Raw genomic sequence first — 26,731 nt, 5'->3', positions numbered from 1 at the left:
TGGAATAAAAGGAAAAGGAAATCCTTTAACTTGATAAATAATATCTATAAAAATCCTAGAGACGACATCCTACTTAATGCTGAGATACTGAATGTTTTATCTCTAAGATCAGAAAGAATGCTGTCATCACTTTTAGTCAATATTGTACTAGAGTTCTTAGCCAATGCAACAAGGCAAGAAAAAGAAATAAAAGGCATACAGATTGGTAAGAATGAAGAAACACTACCCTTATTCAAAGACTGCAAGACTTTCAATGTAAAAATGCCTAGGAAATCTACAAAAAGCTACTAAAAGTAATAAGTGAGTTAGCAAGGTCACAGGATATAAGGTCAATATACAAAAAGCATGTTTTATTTACATATAAAAGCAATACACATTGGAAATAGAAATTTTTTAAAATACCAATTATAACAGGACCAAAGAAAAATTTAGGGATGTGAGTCAACTGCAGCACACCTGGAATTAGCCCGAGTTGTTCTGCTAAAGTAAAAATGTACCCGTATGGTGCTGATCCCTATCAAGACATGAAATGTATGGCTTGATAGTGTTGCTTTGTACTGATGGGTTTAAGGTAAGTTTCAGAGTATCAGACTGTCAACAATGTTTATTGATAAGTGAGATTTGATGATTTGCATCTGGTCTTAGTGAAACACCACAGAGGGCTCTACCTTTGGGGCTGGTTATGGGAAAGACTATGCCTACATGACCAGCAGAGTATAAGGAGTACCAGCCTAGACTCCATTAGGGGCTACATGGTTCTGTGCACACATCACCTGATGGCACCTGATCTGAGAGAAAAAGTGTGTCCATATGATCAACAAAGAGGACAGTCAGAGGTCATGGCTAGCCCTTCTAAAGCTCTTGCAATCAGGGAACCTCTGGCCGCAACGCATATCCTTAATGTTCTAATCCTGTTGCTATACTGAATCCTTTCCCTGCAATAAATTTCTAATTTTGGAGCCTTTGAGTGTTCTTTAGTAACTGAACCCTATCTGGACTGCCACCATTAGTGCAAAGAATAAATTTCACAAAACATGTGCAAAATTATACACTGAAAACTACTAAACACTGCTAAAAGAACTAAGTAAATGGATATGCAAAATGAGAAAAAATACTAAAGATGTTACTGTCAGTAAATTAATCAATATATTCAATCCAATCCCCATTCTAGCAAACCTTTTCATAGTAATTAAAAGCTTATTATAAAATCTATATGGAAATGCAAAGAACCTGGAACAGTTAGAACATCTTTGAAAAAAGAACAAATGTTGGAAAACTTAACACTAACTGATTTCAAGGTTGACTAAAAAGCTGCAGTAATCAAGAGAGTACAATATTGGCATAAGGATAAACAGATAATCAAGGGAACAGAACACATACTCCAGAAACAAACCCATATGAATATGGTCAATTGATTTTCAAGAAAGGTGCCAAGATATTTCAATGAGAAAAAGATGGTCTTTTTAACAAATGTTGTTGAAAATATACAAATGAACTTTGAAACTTCCCCCACACCATATACAAAAATTAACTCAAAATCGGTCATACCCCTAGATGCAAGAGCTAAAAATATAAAGCTTCTAGAAGAAAACACAGGAGAAAAATCTTTGTGACCTTGTTTAGGCAAAGTTTTTGTTTGTTTTTTTAGATAAAACACGAAAGACATGAACCACAAAAAAAAAAATTGATAAACTGTACCTTGACCAAAATTATAAACTTTGTGCTTCAAAGGACACCATCAAGAAAGTGAAAAGACAACCCACGGAACAGGAGGAAATATTTACAAACTATATATCTGATAGGAAACATATCCCAAATATATAAAAAATCTTAAAACTAAGTATTAAAGAGATAAACAACCCAATCTTTTTTTACATGGCAGATGACTTGAATAGATACTTTATCAAAGAAGATATAGAAATAGCAAACACAGGAAGGATGTCGACACAACTAGTCATTAGGGCTATGCAAATTAAAACAGCAATAAGATGCCTTTACACCCATGAGAATGGCTGAACTTAAAAAAAAAAAAAAGACAGCAATAACAAGAACTAGCAAAAACACAGGGCAACTAAAACTCTCATACATTGCTGGAAAAACTACTTTGGAAAACAGGCAGTTTAAAAAATTAAGCATGTACTACCATATAACCCAGCAATTCCACTCTTTACCAATGAAAACTGATGCCTACAAAAAGACTTATACTTGACTATTCATAACAGGTATATTTATAACAGCCAAAAACTAGTACAGAAACAAATATTCCATTCTGCAAAAGGCAAAACTCTAATAACAGAAAGCAGATCAGCGGTTACCAGGGACTAAGGATAGTGACAGGGGACTGAATGCAAAGGTATACAAGAGAACTTTGTAAAATGATGTAACTGTTCTATTTTGATTGTGTTAGTGTGAAAAGACTGCAAATATTTGTCAAAATTCATTGAATTGTATACTGAACATTACTGAAATTTTATGGACCTTATACTTCATCAAAGCTGATTTTAAAAAGAAAAATCTGGTCATTTTAAATACAAGTAACTTTTTTTTTCCCCCATGATTTTCCAATATAGGCGGACTTGGCAGGGATGGCTCAGTCCTGCTCCACAAAGGTCAGCTTGGGTGGCTTAACTGGGGGAAGGATCCACTTCTAAGATCACTCACAGGGCAGGAAGATGGTGGGAGCTGGAAGCTTAGCAAGGGCTGCAGGGAAGGTTTTGGCTGGGCTCTCACTCACATCATGGTGACTTCGGTTCCAATACTAAGTATCCCAAAGGTACAGGCAGAAGCCCTATCACTCTTTATGACCTAGTCTAGGCGGTCACATTAGTGTCTCTTCCACCACAGTCAGAAGCCTGCCCAGATTCTAGTGAAGGGACACAGACCCCACCTCTTCATGGGAAAAGTATCAACGTCACAGTATAAAGCAGAGTGTGTGAGATGGGAAATATGTTTATGACTATCTTGGAAAAGACAATCTAACACACTGAATTTTTATTCTGTAGATAAGTGGTAGATAGGGCAATGTAAAAACATGATCCTATCTAAATTTTAGGACGATAACTCCAGAAGCACTATTACGGATAAACTAAAACAGAGAGACTGAAAAACATATGGGAAGCAAAGGGAAGGAGAGGGAGGACCTTGTAAGATGGTATTTCGGAGTCAAAAGCAAAGGAGACCCTCAAGTGGCAGAATGTCTGTGAGCAAGAAAGAAGAGAAAACATGCTTGCCAGAGATGCTATACGAATACAAGTGAAATGTCTTGGCTGGAAAATGGTAACGTCATTAAGCCACACAAAGTTTAGAAGAAATAATAACAAATTCTGTTCTGGTACATGTTGGCAGAGGTAGAATGCATCTGAAAATTAAAAAACAAGACAGTCAAAACAAAGAGCACATGTTATATAACCCATGAAGAAGAGACTCAATTCTGATTGATCAAGAGTCGACTACAATCCTTAGACAAGGCAACATAGATCATTACTTTATATTTACTTAAAGATGGATATTTATCTACACACCAAATGCCAGAAAGTATGCTTTAATACTCCTGCTTCCTTCCTAGCCAAAACATTTTCTTTGTAGTTCACTGGGTTAATAAAACTGCCTATCTGAAGATTTGTCTCTAAGGCAAGGGGTAGGAACAATTTACATAGCTTTTTAAAGCGATAATAATGATCAAACATGAATTCAAAACATATTATTTGTTTTTTACACTTTAAATAAATCATCTGTAGCATGGCAGACAATATTGGCCTAATTCTTCTCCATTATTCCTTGCTAAAAGAACTCCTGTTTTCTTCAGCTATCAAATGGCCATACACTTCACGGTAGCTGGGATTATAATCCCCAGGGTTAATCTTATTTGGTGTAACTGTTCTCAGTCCTAGCAAGCTGCAGGATAGAATCATCTGGGAACTTTTAAATGGACTAATGACTGGACTCCCTCACTCCCCAATAGTGATTCTCATTTAACTGGTCTGGAGTAACAGTGTCTTTTTAATCATTAGGGGACAAGTCTGAGGACAAAAGTCAACTCAATATTAACTAAGAGCAGAAAGATGGAAAGAACCTTGATTTTGAAAACTTTTTGAATTAACTGACAATAGAACTGTCTTTCATCCAGGTTTCTCATTATGTAATTAACAATTCTTCTCATTTTTTAAGCCACTTCTGGTTGTGTTTCCTGTTTCTTGCAATGGAAAGTATCCTACAGGCTACGCCTGGCAATACAATTTTCAGGATAAAAAGTTTAGCTGTATAAACAGGAAGCAGAACTTCAGTCATTCTGTTGACAAAGGACAAGCCAATTTTACAGGAGCCAGCAAAAAATGACGTCATTTTACTGAAAAGATCTTTTCAAAGCTTATAAAATACATCTAATTTTGAATATTTGAACAGATTGAGCCTGCTCAATTGCATCTTCAAATGACTAGAGTTTCTTCTTTGAAACTGAATGATACAGTAGTATAAAATATCAACTTGCACATATATTTTTCACAAGTATTTTAAGAGCTATCTCCCAGATATACCTATAATATTAGTCTGAAATGAATAAGGACATTCACAAAAACCAGAATGAAACAATACACAGATGACATTTCCTTCTTTGTTCTGCTCATCAATTCAAACTACCTAAACACAGTAAAAGCAACTGCTAACAAGCCTATGCTGCTGGTGTATACTCAACTTTGGCTCTGATTTAAGGTACAAGAGGAGAAAGCACCTGATTTGAAGAATTCTGCATTTCTTCTCCAAGAGAACATGTAACGGTGGATGATGGGCAGGTGCTACGGGAAGGGCTCCGTGGAGGCACGGCAAAGGACAAGAAGTGGGTCCCTGTCACCAAACTGAGCTGCCTGGTCAAGGATATGAAGTAAAGTCCCTGGAGGAGATCTCTTTCTTCTCCTTGCCCTTCACAGAATCTGAGATCACTGACTTTTTTCAGGGATGTCCCTCAAGGTTTTGAAGATTATGCCCATGCAAAAGCAGACCTGTGCTGGCCAGTGGACCAGGTTTAAGGCATCTGTCACCACTGGGGTTTACTACAGACGTGCTGGTCTGGGTGTTAAGCACTCCATGGAGGTAGCCACTGCCATCTTCGGGGCTACCATCCAGGCCAGGCTCTTCATCACCCCCTGTGTGGCGAGGCTACTGGGGACACAAGATCAGCAAGCCCTAACCATCCCTTGCAAGGTGACTAGCCGCTGTGGCTCTATGCAGGTGCTCCTCATCCTCACCCCCAGGGGCACTGGCATCATCTAGGCCCCTAGACCCAAGAAGCTGCTGCAGACGGTACTGAGGATGGCTAGAACGCTCCCTGGCAACTTCACGAAAGCTGCTTTTGATGTCATCTCCAAACCTACAGCTGTATCCCTAAGCCTCTACAGAGACCACTTTCACCAAGTCTCCCTATCAGGAATTCACTGACCATCTCAAAAGGACCCAAACCAGAGTCTCCCTGCAGAGGACCCAGGATCCAACTGTGGTCACCACATAGCTTTCATACCAGAAAAGTAAAGTGAATTAAACCTGTTTAAAAAAATAAAGGATTCTCTCCCTAAATTCACTTCTGAGTCAATTATTTAAACTTTTCTTCATTTCGTTCTCAAGGGAATGTGGACAGCTTGTCACGCCCGAAGCTCACCTCTCCCCCAGACCCTGGACTAGATCCCTCCCACCCCTCCTGAACCTGCTGCTCTTCAATGTCCCCACTGGCTTCCATAAGGTGCAGGGCTCCTTGTCTTAGGCCTTGAATTATGTTCACACCTCCCACTTCTTACACACAGTATAAGACTCTGCACCTTATATTCCCTGCCCTGCCAGCTACGGCCTCCACTCCCACCCATGCCTTTTACAGTCAACCTGAACTGTGGCCACTTATCTCTTCATTTATCAACCCATTTCAATATGGCTTCCACCTCCACTACTTGATTAAAATTGCTCTGGGAAAGGTCACCAATTATTGCCTCATTGCTAAAATTAATGACCCCTTTTGAGTCTTTGCAGTTCTTTCTTGATTATTTTTAAGCTTCCATTAAAGCCAAACTGTGTTAGGCACTAGATGTCCAAGGTTGATTAAAACAGTCCCTATCTTAAAAAGCTCAGTCTAATGGGAGAAATAGTCACAGAGATGATTTTAATACCTGGTAAATAATTTCAATGACAGAAGCCTATACATGATAGAGGGAAATCACAGGGAACAGGAGCTAGTAACAGTTTCAAAGAAGCAATGAACAATCGAAGTTTTACAGGTTTAACAGGAATTCATAATGTTGTAGACACTGAAAAAGGATATTTCAGACAGAGTATATATGTGTGAAAAATAGAGAAATAACCTTAAGTCAGGCCGCATCAGTGAGCAGGAAGGAAGGGATGGATCTAGGAGAAATTAATTAACCTGTCAGGCAAAATTTGATATCACTGATTACTCTTCCTTTCTTGATACTCTCTCTCTGGCTTTCCTCCCATCCCACTCTTCTGTGGGATTCTTTTTCTATTCCCAAGAGTCTGTCTCCATCTTCCTCACACTCTAAATGCTCTCAAGAAGATTTGATCCCAGCCTCCTACTGGTTGGTAGACACTGCAAACTGGGTCACTATAAAAAGTTTTCATTTGCAACTTTAATGAGGTACTGATGAGAAAAAGAATATTCAGTTCTCTCCACAGGATTAGTCAAATTGCTTTCATAAAAGTAACGTCCAAACATGTACAAAAAATAGCAGTTATGAGGATAATATAGTGCATGAGTAGTGGCCTCAGGTACACTACCATAGATTAATAAAATGTATAGAAAGAAGCAAGCAGAAAGTGATCCTGGGACAATGAAACTGCAGAATTTGTGATTTAGAAATAATGTAACTAGAATTTAATTGCAGATGAGAAAAACTGATGATACAAATTTTAACCATATCCAGGTTTTTAAAAATGATTGCAGAATGAATTAATGGGAGAAGAATTCTAGGCTTGTGCTTTCTCTGAAGAATGTGGGTGAGTCCTCTACATCCAAATTCAAATCTGAAAATCTTCTGCAGAATTGCCTGTAAGAATCACTATTCCTAAGCAGAAACCTAAGAAAAAAAGATGGTTTCTAAGGTAACCAAGTCCCATATCCACACCATACATGATCCAACGTATCAAAGTCATCACCTGAGCTTGCCACAAATTAATTGGAACAGCTGATGTGTTATATTTGTGCCCTAAGGCTGCAACCCTTTAAACAAATGGGCTCCATGTTCCACATTTGCTGAAGAAAGAAAATGCACCTTTGTGAAGAAAGAAAATGCACCTTTGTGAAGGTCAAAGAAAATGCACGTTTGTGAAGGTCAAAGAGGAAAATGTGAGAATAATCTCTTCTGATGACTGTGCTCTTAACTCCCAATGGCCAATGGAAACAAAATCCTTATGATGTTACAGAAGACACTTTTAAAAACTTTTGAAGAGATATTAAAAATAGAACAATTCAGTTGTCCTATTCATACTCTCTTGCTAATTTTATTTCTACCCCGAAAAAAAAAGTCTGAAAATTATTCATTCAAGAAAGGAAACAAACATTCGGGAGAGATGATTCTCTGGTTTGCAACTTGAACTACACTTTTAGAACATCTAATAACTGCAGCTCAGACTCTTTGCTTCCCTTTTAAAGGAAAGCCATTTTAATTGCACATTGATAGAACCATTTTGGAAAACAAAACAAAAACCCTCTTTCTTCTTTTACCCTCTAGGGGTAAGAAGAGAGAAGAGAAGGGGTCAATAGGAATAGAGTTAATCTCTTCATGCAGCTCAGTATCATAAATACCCTTTGGTATATATTACAAACAATAATGTTATGCAAAGTTTTTTTTTCTTCATTCAATCCAATTCCACTAAATGAGATTATTTGTAAGTGGATCAGCTGTTTCCACACTGTAAACTGCATTTAAAATTATTTTCTTTCCTCTTGAGAATTTCATTTAATAGGCTTATGTAAATTAAGTACCTGTATTTATTGCCCCATCCAAATAAAAAGAGAGCAAGTTGTCAATAAAAAACATTCTGCAACAATATAACCCAGGCATCTATATTAATAAAATGCTTGAATGGAATGCTAAGAATATGTTATTTCAATGAGTTGTAATATAATAGCATCCCTTGGGACACAGAGACAAGACAAGTATATTTATGGAGGATGTGGTAAACTAGAAAAATTACAAATCCAACTAGCACTTGATAAAGACCTCCAATAAAAAGCTTTTCAGATTATTCAAATGACAGCTATACTGGAAACAAACCAGATAATATAGTCTGCTGGCCTGAACAAACATACTAGACCTAAACCGAAGCACAGAGGGAAAGAAAGTGTCCAGAAACCACCCCTCTAAGTCATCTCAAAAGATTTCCTTTTGATGCACCAACTAAGGAGGATAGGACAATTATATCTTTTGGAGACCTGATTCAGCACCAAATATGTATGCGGTAGTATTATAAAGTCTGTTCTTTCATCTTTAACTTCAGCTATGCTGTCCTGTGCTCTGCATTTTGTAGTTGTCCCTCCTTGTGTCATTAGTTACACAGAAGACCTATTAAAGAAGGCAATCCAACTGTAAATTGGCATTTTACTATCAGAAAGCAAGATGGCAAAACACATCAATAGCTATCATCATAATCCTCATCCCTTCATCTACCATTAAGTACCCTCTCTTTTCCCAGTGCTTTCTATAAGCTATATAATTTAATGCTCAAACAACCACAAAGGACAGATTTTCTTAACTTTTCACATAAGATGAAAATAAGGCTCCAACAGGTTGAATTACCACAGTCTCACAGCTAGTAAGTAGCATAGCAGAATGTGAACTCACATATCCCTCCAAAAGCTTTATTTCCTCTAATCTCTTTAACCTAGGAACTCTACCCCAAATTTATTCTAAGTAAATAAATCAACAAAACCAAAACACAGACTCATATAAGATATTTTTGCTTTTTATAGCAAAAATCAGAAACAACCAAATAGCTAACATTAGGAGAATGGTACTTCAACAGACTGAAATATTGTATAACTAACATGAAGACCATATAAATAATTTTTAAAGAAAAGGAAACCCTGAAATTAATATGCAGAGTTTTAGCTCCAGCAATGGTAAAATAGATTATAACCTACTAGCACTCCCACAGATGGCAATTATAAACTCCACTCAAAATATGTAAAACAACTCTTTGAAGGCACTGGAGGGCAACCAAAATCAAGTAGGAACTGAACGGGATTACCAAGAAAGAAGGAAATCTTGCTGGGTGAAATCCCTGTTGTATTAGTTTTCAATTGCTGCATAACAAATTACCACAAACTTAGCCATTTAAAATAGCATCCATGGAGCTTGTAACCAAGATGGCAGACTAGAAGGACATGCTCTCACTCCCTCTTGTGAGAACACGAGAATCACAACTAGCTGCTGGACAATCATCGACTGGAAGACACTGGAACTCACTAAAAAGATACCCCACATCCAAAGACAAAGGAGAAGCCAAAATGAGAAGGTAGGAGGGGTGCAATCACAGTAAAATCAAATCCCATAACTGCTGGGTGGGTGACTCACAGACTGGAGAACACTTATACCACAGAAGTCCACCCACTGGAGTGAAGGTTCTGAGCCCCACGTCAGGCTTCCCAACCTGTGGGTCCTACAACGGGAGGAGGAATTCGTAGAGAAACAGACTTTGAAGGCTAGCGGGGTTTGATTGCAGGACTTCGACAGGACTGGGGGAAACAGAGACTCCACTCTTGGAAGGCACACACAAAGTAGTGTGCGCACTGGGACACAGGGGAAGGAGCAGTGACCCCAGGGGAGACGGAACCAGACCTACCTGCTAGTGTTGGAGGGTCTCCTGCAGAGGCGGGGGGTGGCTGTGGCTCACCGGTGGGACAAGGACACTGGCAGCAGAAGTTCTGGGAAGTACTCCTTGGCATGAGCCCTCCCAGAGTCTGCCATTAGCCCCACCAAACAGCCCAGGTAGGCTCCAGTGTTGGGTTGCCTCAAGCCACACAACCAACAGGGAGGGAACCCAGCCCCACCCATCAGCAGACAAGCGGATTAAAGTTTTACTGAGCTCTGCCCACAAGAGCAACAGCCAGCAATACCCACCACCAGTCCCGCCCATCAGGAAACTTGCACAAGCCTCTTAGATAGCCTGATCCACCAGAGGGCAGACAGCAGAAGCAAGAAGAACTACAATCCTGCAGCCTGTGGAACAAAAACCACATTCACAGAAAGACAGACAAGATGAAAAGGCAGAGGGCTATGTACCAGATGAAGGAACAAGATAAAACCCCAGAAAAACAACTAAATGAAGTGGAGATAGGCAACCTTCCAGAAAAAGAATTCAGAATAATGATAGTGAAGATGATCCAGGACCTCAGAAAAAGGTTGGAGGCAAAGATCGAGAAGATGCAAAAAATGTTTAACAAAGACCTAGAAGAATTAAAGAACTAACAAACAGAGATGAACAATACAATAACTGAAATGAAAAATACACTAGAAGGAATCAACAGCAGAATAACAAAGGCAAGGCAGAAGAACGGATAAGTGACCTGGAAGACAGAATGGTGGAATTCACTGCTGCAGAACAGAATAAAGAAAAAAGAATGAAAAGAAATGAAGACAGCCTAAGGAACCTCTGGGACAACATTAAATGCAATAACATTCGCATTATAGGGGTCCCAGAAGGAGAAGAGAAAGAGAAAGGACCAGAGAAAATATTTGAAGAGATTATAGTCAAAAACTTCCCTAACATGGGAAAGGAAATAGCCACCCAAGTCCAGGAAGCGCAGCGAGTCCCATACAGGATAAACCCAAGGAGAAACACGCCGAGACAAACAGTAATCAAACTGGCAAAAATTAAAGACAAAGAAAAATTATTGAAAGCAGCAAGGGAAAAACGACAAATAACATACAAGGGAACTCCCATAAGGTTAACAGCTGATTTCTCAGCAGAAACTATACAAGCCACAAGGGAGTGGCACGATACACTTAAAGTGATGAAAGGGAAGAACCTACAACCAAGATTACTCTACCCAGCAAGGATCTCATTCAGATTCGATGGAGAAATCAAAAGCTTCACATACAAGCAAAAGCTAAGAGAATTCAATACCACCAAACCAGCTATAAAACAAATGCTAAAGGAACTTCTCTAAGTGGGAAACACAAGAGAAGAAAAGGACCTACAAAAACAAACCCAAAACAATTAAGAAAATGGTCATAGGAACATACATATCAATAATTACCTTAAACGTGAATGGATTAAATGCTCCAAGCAAAAGACACAGGCTTGCTGAATGCATACAAAAACAAGACCCATATATATACTGTCTACAAGAGACCCAATTCAGAACTAGGGATACATACAGACTGAAAGTGAGGGGATGGAAAAAGATATTCTATGCAAATGGAAATCAAAAGAAAGCTGAAGTAGCAATACTCATATCAGACAAAATAGACCTTAAAAAAAAATGTTACAAGAGACAAGGAAGGACACTACATAATGATCAAGGGATCAATCCAAGAAGAAGATATTAACAATTATAAAAATATATGCACCCAACATAGGAGCACCTCAATACATAACGCAACTGCTAACAACTATATAAGAGAAAATCGACAGTAACACAATAATAGTGAGGGACTTTAACACCTCAGTTACACCAATGGACAGATCATCCAAAATGAAAATAAATAAGGAAACAGAAGCTTTAAATGACACAATAGACCAGATAGATTTAATTGATATTTATAGGACATTGCATCCAAAAAGAGCAGATTACACTTTCTTCTCAAGTGCGCACAGAACATTCTCCAGGATAGATCACATCTTGGGTCACAAATCAAGCCTCAGTAAATTTAAGAAAATTGAAATCCTATCAAGCATCTTTTCTGACCACAACGCTATGAGATTAGAAATGAATTACAGGGAAAAAAACGTAAAAAACACAAACACATGGAAGCTAAACAATACGTTACTAGATAACCAAGAGATCACTGAGGAAATCAAAGAGGAAATCAAAAAATACCTAGAGACAAATGACAATGAAAACACGACGATTCAAAACATGGGATGAAGCAAAAGCAGTTCTAAGAGGGAAGTTTGTAGCTATACAAGCCTACCTCAAGAAACAAGAAAAATCTCAAATAAACAATCTAACCTTACACCTAAAGGAACTAGAGAAAGAAGAACAAACAGAACCCAAAGTTAGCACAAGGAGAGAAATCATAAAGATCAGAGCAGAAATAAATGAAATAGAAACAAAGAAAACAATAGCAAAGATCAATAAAACTAAAAGCTGATTCATTGAGAAGATAAACAAAATTGATAAACCATTAGCCAGACTCATCAAGAAAAAGAGGGAGAGGACTCAAATCAATAAAATTAGAAATGAAAAAGGAGAAGTTACAACAGACACTGCAGAAATACAAAGGATCATAAAAGACTACTACAAGCAACTCTATGCCAATAAAATGGACAACTTGGAAGAAACAGACAAATTCTTAGAACAAATTCTTAGAGAGGTATAACCTTCCAAGACTGAACCAGGAAGAAACAGAAAATAAGAACAGACCAATCGCAAATAATGAAATTGAAACTGTGATTAAAAATCTTCCAACAAACAAAAGTCCAGGACCAGATGGCCTCATAGGTGAATTCTATCAAACATTTAGAGAAGTGCTAACACCCACCCTTCTCAAACTCTTCCAAAAACTCCCAAACTCATTTTATGAGGCTGCCATCACCCTGATATCAAAACCAGACAAAGATACTACAAAAAAAGAAAATTACAGACCAATATCACTGATGAATATAGATGCAAATATACGTAACAAAATACTAGCAAACAGAATCCAACAACACATTAAAAGAATCATACACCATGATCAAGTGGGATTTATCCCAGGGATGCAAGAATTCTTCAATATATGCAAATCAATCAATGTGAATCACCATATTAACATATTAAAGAATAAAATCCATGTGATCATCCCAATAGATGCCGAAAAAGCTTTTGACAAAATTCAACACCCATTTATGACAAAAACTCTCCAAAAGTGGGCATAGAGGGAACCTAGCTCAACATAATAAAGGCCATATACAACAAACCCACAGCAAACATCATTCTCAATGGTGAAAAACTGAAAGCATTTACTCTAAGATCAGGAACAAGACAAGGATGTCCACGCTTGCCACTATTATTCAACATAGTTTGGAAGTCCTAGCCACGGCAATCAGAGAAGAAAAAGAAATGAAAGGAATACAAATTGGAAAAGAAAAAGTAAAACTGTCACTGTTTGCAGATGACATGATACTATACATAGAGAATCCTAAAGATGCCACAAGAAAACTACTAGAGCTTCAATGACTTTGGTAAAGTAGCAGGATACAAAATTAATGCATAGAAATCTCTTGCATTCCTATACACTAATGATGAAAAATCTGAAAGAGAAATTAAGGAAACACTCCCATTTACCACTGCAACAAAAAGAATAAAATACCTAGGAATAAACCTACCTAAGGAGACAAATGACCTGTATGCAGAAAACTAAGACACTGATGAAAGAAATTAAAGATGATACCAACAGATGGAGAGATATACCATGTTCTTGGATTGGAAGAATCAATATTGTGAAAATGACTATACTACCCAAAGCAATCTACAGATTCAATGCAATCCCTATCAAATTACCAATGGCACTTTTTACAGAACTAGAACAAAAAATCTTAAAATCTGTATGGAGACACAAAAGACCCCGAATAGCCAAAGCTGTCTTGAGGGAAAAAGCGGAGCAGGAGGAATCAGACTCTCTGACTTCAGACTATACTACAAAGCTACAGTCATCAAGACAATATGGTACTGGCACAAAAACAGAAACATAGATCAATGGAACAAGACAGAAAGCCCAGAGATAAACCCACGCACCTATGGTCAACTAATCTATGACAAAGGAGGCAAGGATATACAATGGAGAAACGACAGTCTCTTCAATAAGTGGTGCTGGGAAAACTGGACAGCTACACGTAAAAGAATGAAATTAGAACACTCCCTAACACCATACACAAAAATAAGCTCAAAATGGATTAGAGACCTAAATGTAAGACCGGACACTATAAAACTCGAGGAAAACATAGGAAGAACACTCTTTGACATAAATCACAGCAAGATCTTTTTTGATCCACCTCCTAGAGTAATGGAAATAAAACCAAAAATAAACAAATGGGACCTAAAGAAACTTAAAAGCTTTTGCACAGCAAAGGAAACCATAAACAAGATGAAAAGACAACCCTCAGAATGGGAGAAAATATTTGCAAACGAATCAATGGACAATGGATTAATCTCCAAAATATATAAACAGCTCATGCAGCTCAATATTAAGAAAACAAACAGCCCAATCCAAAAATGGGCAGAAGACCTAAATAGACTTTTCTCCAAAGAAGACATACAGATGGCCAAGAAGCACATGAAAAGATGCTCAACATCACTAATTATTAGAGAAATGCAAATCAAAACTACAATGAGATATCACCTCACACCAGTCAGAATGGGCAACATCAGAAAATCTACAAACAACAAATGCTGGAGAGGGTGTGGAGAAAAGGGAACCCTCTTGCACTGTTGGTGGGAATGTAAATTGATACAGCCACTATGGAGACAGTATGGAGGTTCCTTAAAAAACTAAAAATAGAATTACCATATGACCCAGCAATCCCACTACTGGGCATATACCCAGAGAAAACCATAATTCAAAAAGACACATGCACTCCAGCGTTCATTGCAGCACTATTTACAATAGCCAGGTCATGGAAACAACCTAAATGCCCATTCACAGACGAATGGATAAAGAAGATGTGGTACATATATACAATGGTATATTATTCAGCCATAAAAAGGAACGAAATTGAGTCATTTGTAGAGACGTGGACGGATCTAGAGACTGTCATACAGAGTGAAGTAAGTCAGAAAGAGAAAAACAAATATCATATATTAACGCATATATATGGAACCTAGAAAAATGGTATAGATGAACCGGTCTGCAGGACAGAAATTGAGACACAGATGTAGAGAACAAACGTATGGACACCAAGGGGGGAAAGCGGTGGGTGGTGGGGGTGGTGGTGTGATGAACTGGGAGATTGGGATTGACATGTATACACTAATATGTATAAAATGGATGACTATTAAGAACCTGCTGTATTAAAAATAAATAAAAGAAAAAAAAATCTCTCAGTGTTTATTTCCAATACAATAAATATCAACATATATAACCCCCAGAAACAAAAGCTCTTTGGGGCCCTCAATAATGACTATGGGTGTCAAAAGTTTGTGCAACCACTAAGTTTTAGTATCACTAGCTTGAACAGTTCCTACTTTTCAAAACAACCTCACTCCTTCTACCCACCAATGTCAATAACTTTCTATGACAAAGAATCATTCAGATTGTTCAAATCTTATCTCACACAATAAGGCAGGTACAACACAACTTGAACTACAATTTAATTCCCAACACTTAAATGAAAGTTCCCAGATCTCAATAATATGACACTAAGGGTGTATATACAAACATCCCAATTCAGAACAAAGTAAATGAAGAATAACAGGTCAATGTTTATTTACATGGTTGGTCTGAGAACTCCCTACCCAAGAAAATAACCTGAGTGAAGTCTGGGATACTTCAGGTGCCAAAACAAATAGAAAACAGGTCCAGGGGAACATATATGCAAACTACAGCACACAGAATTACCACAGGGGAAGGTAGTCTGAAGATAGCTTCAGAATACAAAATTATAAAACACACATGGAAACAATCCATCATCATAAAAAAGAACAACCAGAGCAAGGCCAACTGGCCAGCTAGATGGCGGAGTAGAAGGACGTGAGCCCACCCCTTCTTACAAAAACACCAAAATCACAACTAACTGCTGAAAACCATCAAAAAATAAATGCTGAAACCTACCAAAAAAGACACCTTACATCCAATGAAAACGAAAAAGCCACAACAAGAGAGTAGGAGGGGAGCAATCGCAATAAAATCAAACTCCATGCCCGCCAGGTGGGTGACCCACACACCGGAAAGTAATTATACCACAGAAGTTCTCCCCCACGTGAGGGAGAGAGTCCTAAGCCCCACGTGAGGCTTCCCAGACTGGGGTTCTGGCAACAGAAGGAGGAGCCCCCAGGGAATCTGGCTTTGAAAGTCAGTGGGGTTTGATCTCAGGAATTCCACAGGACCAGGGGAAACAGAAACTCCACTCTTGGAGGGTACACACAAGGTCCCATGCACACCAGGACCCAGGGAAAAAAACAATGACCTCATAAGAGACTTGGCCAGACATACCTGCTAGTATTGGAGGGTCTCCTGTGGAGGCAGGGGGTGGCTGTGGCTCCCTGTGGGGACAAATACACTGGTAGCAGCAGTTCCGGCAAGTAGTCATTGACATGATCCCTCCTGCAGGCCGCCATTTCCTCCCCAAGACCTAGCCCCACCCAGCAGTCTGAAAGCTCCCAGTGCTGGGCCGCCTAAGGCCAAACAACCAACAGGGAGGGAACAAAGCCCCACACATCAGCAGACAGGCTACTTAAAGTCTTCCTAAGCACAGCCCCGCCCACCAGAGGGACAAGACCCAGCTCCAGCCACTAGTGGGCAGGAACCAGACCCTCCCATTGGGAAGCCTGCATGAGACTTAGACATCCACCAGAGAATAGATAGCAGAAACAAGGAGAACTACAATCCTGCAGCCTGCAGAATGGAAACCGCAATCACAGAAAATTAAACAAAATGAGACAGCACAGGAATATATCCCAGATGAAGGAACAAGATAAAACCCCAGAAGACCAACTATGTGAAGTGGAGATAGGCAATCTACCAGAAAAAGAATTCAGAGTAATGATAGTGAAGATGATCCCAAGATCTCAGAAAAAGAATGGAGGCACAGATCGAGAAAAGGCAAGAAATGTTTAACAAAGACCTAGAAGTACTAAAGAACAAACAAACAGAAATGAACAATACAATAACTGAAATGAAAAATACACTAAAAGGAAACAGCAGAGTAAGTGAAGCAGGAGAACGGATAAGTGACCGGGAAGACTGAATGGTGGAAATCACTGCTGCAGAAAAGAATAAAGAAAAAAGAATGAAAAGAAATGAAGACAGTCTAAGAGACAACATTAAATGCACCAAGATTCGCATTATAGGGGTCGCAGAAGGAGAAGAGAGAGAGAAATGACCTGAGAAAATATTTGAACAAATAACAGCTGAAAACTTCCCTAACATGGGAAAGGAAACAGTCACCCAAGTCCAGGAAGCACAGACAGTCCCAGGAAGGATAAACCCAAGGAGAAACATGCCAAGACACGTAGTAATCAAATTAACAAAAATTAAAGACAAAGAAAAAATATTAAAAGCAACAAGAGAAAAGCAACAAATAACATACAAGGTAATTCTCATAAGGTTATCAGCTGACTTCTCAGCAGAAGCTCTGAAGGCCAGAAGGGAGTGGAATGATATATTTAAAGTGATGAAAGGGAATAACCTACAACCAAGAATACTCTACCCAGTAAGGCCCTCATTCAGATTCGATGGAGAAATCAAAAGCTTTACAGACAAGCAAAAGCTAAGAGAACTCAGAACCACCAGACCAGCTTTGCAACAAATGCTAAAGGAACTTCTCTAAGTGGAAAAGAAAAGGCCACTACAAGAAACAAGAAAACAAGAAACAAGAAAATTAGAAACAAGAAAATTACAGATAGAAAAACTCACTGGTAAAGGCAAACATAAAGTAAAGGTAGGAAATCATCTGTACACAAATATGTTATCAAAACCAGCAATTGTGAGAAGAGGAGAGCACAAATGCAGGATATTGGAAGTGCATTTGAAATTAAAAGATGAGCAATTTGAAACAATCTAGGTTATATATAGACTGCTATATCAAAACCTCATGGTAACCACAAACCGAAAATCTACAATAGATACACACACAAAAAAGAAAAAGGAATCCAAAAGAACACTGAAGTTAGTCATCAAATCACAAGAGAACAAAAAAGGGAAGAAAAAGACCTACAAAAACAAATCCATAACAATTAAGAAAATGGCAATACAAACATACATATTGATAAGTACCTTAAATGTAAATGGATTAAATGCTTCAACCAAAAGACACAGACTGGATGAATGGATACAAAAATGAGACCCATATATATGCTGCCTACAAGAGACCCAATTCAGATCTAGGGATACATACAGACTGAAAGTGAGGGGATGGAAAAAGGTATTCCATGCAAATGAAAATCAAAAGAAAGCTGGAGTAGCAATACTCATGTCAGACAAAATAGACTTTAAAATAAAGACTGTTACAAGAGACAAAGAAGGACACTAAATAATGATCAAGGAACCAATCCAAGAAGAAGATAAAACAACTGAAAATATATGTGCACCCAACATAGGAGCACCCCAATATATAAGGCAAATACTAACAGCAATAAAAGGAGAAATCAACAGTAACACAATAATAGTGGGGGACTTAAATACCCCACTTTCATCAAAGGACAGACCATACAGACAGAAGATCAATAAGGAAACACAGGCCTTAAATGATACATTAGACCAGACAGCTTTAATTGATATTTATAGAGCATTCCATCCAAAAGGAGCAGAACACACATTCTTCTCAAGTGGACATGGAACATTCTCCAGGACTGATCACATGCTAGGCCACAAAGCGAGCCACAGCAAATTTAAGAAAACTGAAATCATATCAAGCATCTTTTCTGAGCACAAACACTGTGAGATTAGAAAACAACTACAGGAAAATAACTGTAAAAAACACAAACACATGGAGGCTAAACACTATGCTACTAAACAACCAATAGATCACTGCTGAAATCAAAGAGGAAATCAAAAAATACCTAAGACAAATGAAAATGAAAGCACAATGATCCAAAACCTATGGGACATGGCAAAAGCAGTTCTAAGAGGGAAGTTTATAGTGACACAATCTTACCTCAGGAAACAAGAAAAATCACAAATAAACAACCTAACCTTGTACCTAAAGCAACTAGAGAAAGAAGAACAAACAAAACCCAAAGCTCATAGAGGGAAAGAAATCATAAAGATCAGAACAGAAATAAATGAAATAGAAATGAAGAAAACAATAGAAAAGATCAATGAAACTAAAAGTTGGTTCTTTGAAAAGATAAACAAAATTGATAAACCTTTAGCCAGACTCCAAGAAAAAAAGGGAGACAGCTCAAATCAATAAGTTTAGAAATAAAAAAGGAGACGTTACAATGGACACCAAGAAATACGAAGGATAATAAGAGACTACTACAAGCAACTATATGCCAATAAAATGGACAACCAAGAAGAAATGGACAAATTCGTAGAAAGGTACAATCTCCCAAGACTGAACCAAGAAGAAATAGAAAATATGAACAGATCAATCACAAGTACTAAAATTGAAACCATGATTTAAAATCTTCCAACAAACAAAAGTCCAGGACCAGATGGCTTCACAGGTGAATTCTATGAAACATTTAGAGAAGAGTTAATACCTATCCTTCTGAAACTATTCCAAAAAATTGCAGAGGAAGGAACACTCCCAAACTCATTCTATGAGGCTACCATCACCCTGATACCAAAACCAGATAAAGATACCACAGAAAAAGAAAATTATAGACCAATATCACTGAAGAACATAGAGCAAAAATCCTCAACAAAATACTAGCAATCCGAATACAACAATATATCAAAAGGAACATACACCATGATCAAGTAGGATTTATCCCAGGAATGCAAGGATTTTTCAATAACCACAAATCAATCAGTGTGATATACCACATCAACAAACTGAAGAATAAGAACTATATGATCATCTCAATAGATGCAGAAAAAGCTATTGACAGAATTCAACACCCATTTATGATAAAAACTCTCTAGAAAGTGGGAGTAGAGGGAATCTACATTGACATAATAAAGGCAATACATGACAAAACTACAGCTACCATCATACTCAATGGTGAAAAGCTGAAAGCATTTCTTGTAAGGTTAGGAACAAGACAAGGATGTCCACTCTCACCACTTTTATTCAACATCGTTTTGGAAGTCCTAGCCACAGCAATTAGAGAAGAAAAGAAATAAAAGAAATCCAAATTGGAGAAGAAGAAGTAAAAATGTCACTGCAGATGACATGATATTATACATAGAAAATCCTAAAGATGCTACCAGAAAACTACTAGAGCTCATCAATGAATTTAGTAAAGTTGCAGGATACAAAATTAACACACAGATACCTGTTGCACTTCAATACACTAACAACAAAAGATCAGAAAGAGAAATTAAAGAAACAATTCCATTTACCACTGCATCAAAAAGAATAAAATACCTAGGAATAAACCTACCTAAGGAGACAAAAGACCTGTACTCTGAAAATTATAATGTGCTGATGAAATAAATCAAAGATGACACAAACAGATGGAAAGATATACCATGTTCTTGAATTGGAAGAATCAATATTGTCAAAATGACTCTACTACCCAAGGCAATCTAAGATTCAATGCAATCTCTATCAAATTACCAATGGCATTTTTCACAGAACTAGAACAAAAAAATCTTAAAATTTGTATGGAGACACAAAAACCCTGAATAGCCAAAGCAATCTTGTGAAAGAAAAATGGAGTTGGAAGAATCAGGCTCCCTGACTTCAGACTATACTACAAAGCTACAGTCATCAAAACAGTATGGTACTGGTACAAAAACAGAAATGTAGATCTATGGAACAGGACAGAAAGCCCTGAAATAAATGCACACACCGACAGTCAATTAATCTACAGCAAAGGAGGCAAGACCATACAATGAAGGAAAGGAGTCTCTTCAATAAATGGTGCTGGGAAAACTGGGCAGCTACATGTAAAAAAATGAAATTAGAACATTCTTTAACACCATACATAAAAATAAACTCAAAATGGTGACCTAAATGTAAGACCGGATACTATAAAATTCTTAGAGGAAAACATAGGCAGAACACTCTTCGACATAAATCACAGCAATATCTTTTCCAAGCTGTCTCCCAGAGTAATGGAAATAAAAACAAAAATAAACAAATGGAACCTAATTAAAATCAAAAGCTTTTGCACAGCAAAGGAAACCATAAATGAAATGAAAAGACAACCCACAGAATGGGAGAAAATATTTGCAAATGATGCAACCAACAAGGGATTAGTCTCCAAAATTTATAAACAGTTCACGTGGCTCAATATCAAAAAAACAAACAACCCAATCAAAAAATGGGCAGGGAATTCCCTGTCGGTCCAGTGGTTAGGACTCCGCACTTTCACCTGGGGCCCGGGTTCAATCCCTGGTCAGGGAACTAAGATCTCACAAGCCATGAGGTGCAGCCAATAAAAAATAAAATAAAATGTTAACTCGTCAAGGAAAAAAAAGGGCAGGAGACCGAAAATAGACATTTCTGCAACAAAGACATACAGATGGCCAACAGGCACATGCAAACATGCTAAACATCTTTGCTAATTATTACAGAAGTGCAAATGAAAACTACAATGAGCTATCACCTCACACCAGTCAGAATGGCCATCGTCAAGAAATCTACAAACAATAAATGCTGGAGAGGGTGGAGAAAAGGAAACCCTCCTACACTGTTGGTGGGAATGTAAACTGGTACAGCCACTATGGAGAACAGTATGGAGGTTAAGAAACTAAAAATAGGGCTACCATACGACCCAGCAATCCCAATCCTGGGCATATATACAGAGAAAAACATAGTTCGAAAGGATACATGCACCTCAATGTTCATTGCAGCACTGTTTACAATAGCCAGGGCATGGAAGCAACCTAAATGTCCATCAACAGATGAATGGAAAAAGAAGATGCGGTACATATATACAATGGAATACTTATTACTCAGCCATTAAAAAGAATGAAATAATGCCATTTGTAGCAACATGGATGGACCTAGAGATTATCATACTAAGTGAAGTAAGTCAGACAGAGAAAGACAAATATCATATGATATCACTTATATGCAGAATCTAAAAAAAAAAATTAATACAAAGGAACTTATTTACAAAACAGAAACACTCACAGACTTAGAGAACTAACTTACGGTTACCAGGGAGGAAGGATGGGGGGGCAGCTTCCCCAGATAAAATACTCCTTGACATAATAAACCGTGAATTAACTAGGCAAAGAACGGGTTAAGTGAAGTGTGTTCCAAAGAGATGTAAGAGCATAAGTAAAAGCCAAAGGGATAAAACAGCATGGTTTGTGTAGGAAAACTAAAAACAGTTTGAAATTTGCAGTTCTGAACTGCTAGGGCACAAAGCTCATCTCCCTGGCATTCACTTCTAAAAACCAACAGGAGACATCCTTATCTCTAAAGCAGGAGATAAAGCTGCCAGTGGATCCCAGTCTCTTTTCCACCTTCCTCTCCTCACAGTAATCAGTGTCCTGTACTCACCATATGTTATCAAATTGCAGATACCTAAATTGGAAAGTAGACAGGGTTTTACTGTTTGGCCCCAAAGGAACATGAAATCTGAGTTCCATTTTATTGCACAAAATGAATTTCCATTGCACAGACGCACTTTTACACCACCTTTTCTCAGAATGTATCTCAGTATAAAACAAGTAATCAAGATAGTGACTTTCAATAAGTAGTAATACAATTCCATAAACTGCTGAAAGCATATATAGACTATTGGTGATACATAAGATGAGGTCCATATTGCTTAGTGCCTAATACTGCTTTCCCTTTCACTCTCCAAAACTAAAACAGCTGGCACCCCAAAAGTGGAAGTAAGATTCTCTTGCCCCAACAACTGCTTAATAGACATCAGGCAATTAGCACCCATTACTTAATAAAGAGTTCACAAAGTAAGTTTTCCATACTCTTGAAGTCAAACTGAAGCTTTTAATCAACAAACGACTCAAATCCTAATGGTTGCACACCAGCCTAGCCAATTAACTACTCTGTACCAACCTTCTTAAACTGTATTCAGTTGTTTATTCATGTATTTGTTCACTCAGTCAGTCATTCAATTAGTCAATAAGTGTTAACTATGTACTGGGGTTGTGGCGGGGGGGGGGGAGGATTTCCCTGGCAGTCCAGTGGTTAAGACTCTGCACTGCCAATGCAGGGCATGCGGGTTCCATAATCCCTGGTCAGGAACTAAGATCCCACATGGCATGCAGCTCGGCCAAAAAAAAAAAAAACAACTAGGCATTGGTGCTACCATCTTGTGATGAAAACAGATGTTCCTTCCCAATACGACATAACACTTCCCCAGCTTGTTACTATTTAATCTCAAGAACCATGACTTTCATTAACTAAAATTCTCTTCATATTGTTTTGTTTAAAATTCTGAGTAATACAAATAAGACGCACACCCAAGTACCTATAACGTAAGTTTGCTCCAAATCTAAACAATTGGGATAAGAAAACACACACTTACACAGTAGGTGTTCAATAAATGTCTGTTAATATCAATTATGATCATTAAAAAGATCTAAAATACACAGTAATTAGCTTGCAATGGTTTTCAAGCAAGTGTCCAAAGTCACGTGTGTGTAAAGTGCTACTTTCATCTAGATTATGTACTTGAATGAAGTAAGAAATTTTTTAAAATCCTACACTACCTTTGTTTCTATTTTAACTGTCATCATGAAAAGAAATTACAGATTTGTCATTATGAAGGAATAATCAGGAATATGTAATATTAGATACACGGTACAAAATGTATTAATTTACTTCTTTTTGACACATACTGCTGGGTTCTGTGAGGGATACAAAGGCAAACAAGACATATTGATAGTTCTGCCCTCATAAGCTTATAATCTAGTGGAGGAAAAAAAGATACAAAGATAACAGAAACAAAGGAAAATACAATCGAACTATAAATGTAGAGGCCCATGTATTATTATATTGAGGAAAATACCCAATTCAAAATCATTTTTTAAGTAAAGCTTTAAGTAAGTAACATCAATTAAATTTAAGTAAGGCTGTGCTGAAGTTAAGCATACAACTGTGGCTCTCACTGATCACTAAATTTTGTAGGCACCTATGATTCAATACTCCAACTAATTAATAAGAAACTATTTAAATTTCCTTAAAACATGGTCAAATTCATCAACAATTTAAGGTTCTTTACAGCATCACCTAGCCCAATCTTCCACTCCATTCAAAACCCTCTCAGTGTATGTAAAGGCAAAAGCACACAATTAAATGATTGTTGAATTGCAGAGTTGACTTAATAGAAAATCTCACCTATTTAGGCACAGATCATCATTTTGTGATGCTCACATGAAAAACAAAGTATATGAACAAATGTCAAACATCATGGTTAGTAATATATTTTACAATGCAGAAGTAAACTGGCATCTATAAAATACAGAATGACTCCTGGATTTAATATGAGGTTGTCAAATTTCTCAAACTGCAGTCAAAATATTTTATCTCCTTTAGACAGCTGAAGTGAAACTACAGCTTACAAATATTCTTCTAGGCCTAACTTAAAGATAGAGCACCGAATTTACTCAAAAACTAATAGCACCTTGTCAACATTTCTAAAAGAGCGGTAATTTTCTAAAGCTACAGTATACAAAACTTGAATGCTCGTGTTTTTCTTATCCATATTCAAAGACTATGACTAATTGTATATAGGTTATTCAATGAAGGGACAATATGAGGATGTAGCATAAAACTAAAGCATTCTACTTTTTAAATTCAGTAGCACTGTAGCTCTTTTGACACTTCCACTGACTTTAAGTAAGTAATAGATTGTTATATTCATTGCCTCAGAGTCTCAGAGTCAAGGTACAAATCTACTTTGTGGAACTGGCAAAGTATTATAACTGTAGATTTCTCCATCTTTCAGGTCTACTAAGAAATTTTGCTTCCTTCAAAATATTTAAAATTACTTTGAAGGTCAATTACAATCTTGCACGAAAGTTAATATCTTACTAAAAACAAGGAAATGAAAATAAAAATTTAAATTGCAATCCAAGTAGTTTTTTTTCATTTGCATGTCCTATCTGATAGAATATATTATTAAAGAACATGCTTTTTATCCCAAAGCTAATAGAATGAATTTTAGGTTTAACTTTATGTTGTTATTTATACTAGAATCACCATAAATATGACAGTTCAAAAGACATTTTATCTAAGTATTTATTCATTGTTTATAATCAATTTTCAAATCATTATAGATTTTTAAGAGACAAAGTCAAGAAAAGCATACTAAAAAAATGCATCCCATGCCCTATCTCAGTCCAATTCAAATTAAACTTTATATTTCTTATATTCATAGTATCAAGGTAGTATTTTTTTTGTCCTTTTCCCAAGCTTTGTTTTGTTTTTGTTGTTTTGCTCGTTGAATGTTCTCCTAATTTACAATGTCTCCTTGCAAACATAGTGAAATTGATCTGTGTTGTAGTGAAATTTTTAAAAACTAATTTCAGCATGCTATTTCTCTCTTCTCTCCCACACCAAAATGAATTAGCAACCCTTGCAAACGTCTCTCTCACTCTTCATCTTGTGTTCTACTTGGCTAAACAAAAAATTCCCTGGAAGGGATGATATTCCTTTGATGTTGTGTTTGACTCTTCCATAAAATTGAAAGAGGCAAACTTCATTTTGCTGCTCCTCTAACACAATATATACTGCCCTGCAAAAGCAGTTCTCAAACATGAGTGTGGAGTTATAAAGATGCACTAAAATACAAAGTTTTTTATTCAAAACCTACCACAGGCTTTAGATGTTTTGCCTTCAAAACAAAAATGGTTTATTTCCACAATTCTCATAATTTTCACTCTTCTCTTTTTACTTAGTCAATGAAGTAATAAAAGCACCATATTTTCAATGGTTAGTATTTATCAATTTCTATTTTCTGCAAATTTGAATATGTGGAAACACAGCATATTCTCTTTGAATATCAGGCATTCTTATATAAAACTTTAAACCTGAACTGTTCAATGCAGTATTACTAAGTAGAGAATGTTTGTTGAGAATGGAAACCCTTTGCTTTTTACTATACATACATTTTGAGCAGAGTCAAATATTTTCTCTCCCATTTATTCCTTTATATCCACAATTAAAATAGAACCTACTATCCAATGATTCACAACTCAATTTAAAAATTCAATTTTAAAAGTCTACTGTCCTTCACGGGGAGGGGGAAGGGTAAACTGGGACGAAGTGAGAGAGTGGCACTGACATGTATACACTACCAAATGTAAAATACATAGCTAGTGGGAAGCAGCCACACAGCACAGGGAGATCAGCTCCGTGCTTTGTGACCACCTTGAGGGGTGGGATAGGGAAGGTAGGAGGGAGACGCAAGAGGGAGGGGATATGGGGATATATGTATACGTACAGCTGATGCACTCTGCTATACAGCAGAAATTAACACAACATTGTAAAGCAATTATACTCCAATAAAGATGTTAAAAAAAAATGAAGTGTACTGTCCTTATACCAAATGACTTTGGTTATATCAAAGCACAACAATAAAACATTTCAAAAATACAAAGCTTTCTAGCCCATTTAAAAATGAAGCCAAATAAATTCAACACTGGAAAAAGCATGGTGCTCACCAATACAGAAAATCCTTAATATGTGTGCATTGCCAAGTGTTCAGCATCCCCCATATCTCTAATCAGTCTTATTTGTTTATTAACACATTGTTTCTAGTAATAGAATGCCTTATGGA

At 37.2% G+C, this 26,731-nt stretch overlaps 1 protein-coding gene and 1 pseudogene across 1 annotated transcript in view; one reads left to right on the top strand and one right to left on the bottom strand.

The window, feature by feature from the left end:
• Positions 1–26,731, bottom strand: part of DDX10 (DEAD-box helicase 10) — a 269,882-nt gene that overhangs the window by 156,168 nt on the left and 86,983 nt on the right. The gene's annotated exons all lie outside the window — the stretch shown is intronic.
• Positions 561–5,500, top strand: LOC133099040 (small ribosomal subunit protein uS5-like; annotated as a pseudogene).

This window comes from Eubalaena glacialis, chromosome 10 (assembly GCF_028564815.1).
Source record: "Eubalaena glacialis isolate mEubGla1 chromosome 10, mEubGla1.1.hap2.+ XY, whole genome shotgun sequence".
NCBI lineage: Eukaryota > Metazoa > Chordata > Mammalia > Artiodactyla > Balaenidae > Eubalaena > Eubalaena glacialis.
This window is presented reverse-complemented; position numbering and strand designations above follow the sequence as displayed.